This window comes from Populus euphratica, unplaced genomic scaffold (genome assembly GCF_000495115.2).
Source record: "Populus euphratica unplaced genomic scaffold, PopEup_1.0 scaffold180.1, whole genome shotgun sequence".
NCBI classification, from domain to species: Eukaryota; Viridiplantae; Streptophyta; class Magnoliopsida; order Malpighiales; family Salicaceae; genus Populus; species Populus euphratica.
This window is the reverse complement of record NW_011500060.1, coordinates 62,224-65,152: the sequence shown is the minus strand read 5'-3', so window position 1 is coordinate 65,152 and position 2,929 is coordinate 62,224.

The window sequence follows — 2,929 nt, the reverse complement described above, 5'->3', positions numbered from 1 at the left end:
ATTTACCATAAATTAAAGGTATCTTATATTATTAGATACATTATTATAAAACATGCTTTAGTTAAGGAGTTATTAATACTTCAAGTGCAAAATGATGATATAAAACCTTGATAAAAATGTACTGTTAAGTACCAATCACATGATATAAATATCGCGAAACATGAATACTCATGTTGGAAGTTTATGATGGCAGCAACACTCTTTTATGTGATAATGAAAGTGAAGAACAACTAGTTCAAGAGAGTTATGAGGCACCCACTAAACAAAAAATTACACTACATGCATTGACAAGATGGGCTGCACCTAAGATAATGCATATAGCTGCTAGAATAGGTTCCCACGATGTCATTGCACTCATCGATAATGGATCAACTCACAACTTCATTAATGAAAAATTGGCCAATGGGTTTCAAATACTAGTGGTGCCAACCACAACCTTCACGGTGCAGGTAGCGAATGACGAGAAATTAAAATGTTAGAGGCATTTTGAAGAGGTTGGAGTAGACCTGTAAGGCACTCAATTCTCTTTAACTCTTTATTCTCTTCCATTTACAGTGTTGGATCTTATCCTAGGAATCCAATGGCTGGAAATGCTGGGTTTTATAGTTTACAACTGGAAATAGTTAACCATGGAAGTTTTATGAAAGAACCAAATTAGGCGGTTACAAGGAATGGATGACAAAGTCATTCAAATTGCATCAATTAATGAATTAACCAAAGAGGCTCAGCAGAACCATGCCATTTTTGCAATATATCTACAAGTCAGTATTGCGGAGCCACACAACAAGACAATTCATCTTGATATGAAAGCAATCTTGCATGAGTTCTCAAAACTTTTAAAGGAACTGATAGGTTTACCACCCATCAGAAAAGTTGATCATTACATCTCCCTCAAGGATGGAACTAAACCTATTAATGTTTGACCATACCATTATGCATACTATCAAAAAGAGGAAATTGAGAAGCAAGTCCACGAAATGCTAAATTTTGGCCTTATTTGACTAAGTACCAACCCGTTTTCATCACCTGTATTGTTGGTGAAGAAAAAGGATGGAACTTGGCATTTCTGCATAGATTACAGAGTACTCAATACTGTAACCGTAAAGGACTACATCCTTATTCTTACAGTTGATGATATGTTAGACGAGCTCTATGGTGCTTCATATTTCACCAAGCTAGATCTTAGTGTTGGGTATTAGCAGGTAAGGGTTAATCCTATGGATATTCCAAAAATTGCTTTATGCACTTATAATGTACATTACTTGGTTATGTTGTTTGGCTTGTTTAATGCACCCTCTACATTTCAAGCTATCATGAATTTTATATTTCAACCTTGTTTTAGAAAAATTATATTGGTTTTCTTCGATGACATATTAGTCTATAGTCCTACTTGGGACATGCATTTGATGCATGTAAGACAAACTTTGGCAATATTAAAACAGCATCAGTTCTTTATCAAAACCAGCAAATGTGCTTTTGGCCAACAAAGGGAGGAGTACCTAAGACATATAATCGCCAATCATGGAGTGAAGGTAGATGAAAATAAAATTACATCAATGATGGCATGGCCACAACCCACTAATATTTTAAAGCTTCATGGGTTTTTAGGGTTGACAGGATATTACAAGAAGTTTGTAAAAAATTATAGCATTGTGGTGCGAGCTCTCAACAATCTTTTTAAGAAAGGTTAATTTAGATGGCATGAGGATGCTGAAACTGCTTTCTTTGCGCTCAAATGAGCCACGATAACTATAGCAATGCTAGCAATGCCTAACTTTATAGACATCTTCATTGTAGAAACTGATGCATCAGGAGACGATATTGGTGCAGTATTAACTCAGTAAGGCAAACCAGTGGCATTTATGAGTAGAGCACTTGGGATGGTAAAAAAATCTTGGTCTACTTATGCTAAAAAGATGTTGGCCATCATTGAAGGTATACGTTTGTGGTAGCCATATCTTCTAGGCTAAAAGTTTTATATTCAGACAGATCAACGAAGCCTGAAGTATTTGTTAAAACAATGTATCACCATACCAAAGTAGTTAAAATGGGTAGCCAAGCTCTTAGGCTATGACTATGAGATCACATACCGTCTTGGATGTGAAAATTCTGTAACTGATTCTCTCTCTTACAAACAAGGTAGTCTTGTTCTTCACCATCTTTTTATTCCTTAAGTTACCTTATGGGAAGAAATTAAACAGGCAGCAAAGACAGATTTGTACATAAAATCTATAAGCTAGGCAGCCACGGATCAACTACACAACTCTATGTGTAGTGTAATGACCTACTTTATTATAAGGAATGCGTTATCATCCCAGCAGATTCTACCCTACGTGCAAAGTTGTTGCATGAAATGCATGATGCTAAGGTAGGCAACCACTTTGGTGTTCCACACACCTATAAAAAACTAGGAAAACAATTCTATTGGTCAAGAACACATAAATCGATCCAAGAATATATCAAGAATTATGTGGTGTGCAAAAAACAAAGTCAGACACATTAGCACCAGCAGGTCTTCTCTAGCCGCTGCCCATTCCTTGCCAAATGTAAGATGACATCATATTGGATTTTATTAAGAGATTACTCACCTCACAAAGCAAGGATACCATCATCGTAGTCATCGCTAGGCTTAGTAAATCAGCTCATTTTCTTCCCTTAAAACATCCTTTTACAACTAAAAGTGTTACAGAATATTGGTACAATACAACGTATTACATCTTTACCAGCATGACCCCTTTTCAAGCACTGTATAAAAGGCTACCACTCACTCTTCCATCATATAATGAAGGACTTTCGCTAGTGTATGAAGTGGATCAGTGATTAGTACTTAAAAGTGCATTTTTATCATGGTTTTATATCATCATTTTGCACTTGAAGTATCAATAACTCCTTAACTAAAGCATGTTTTATAATAACATATCTAATAATA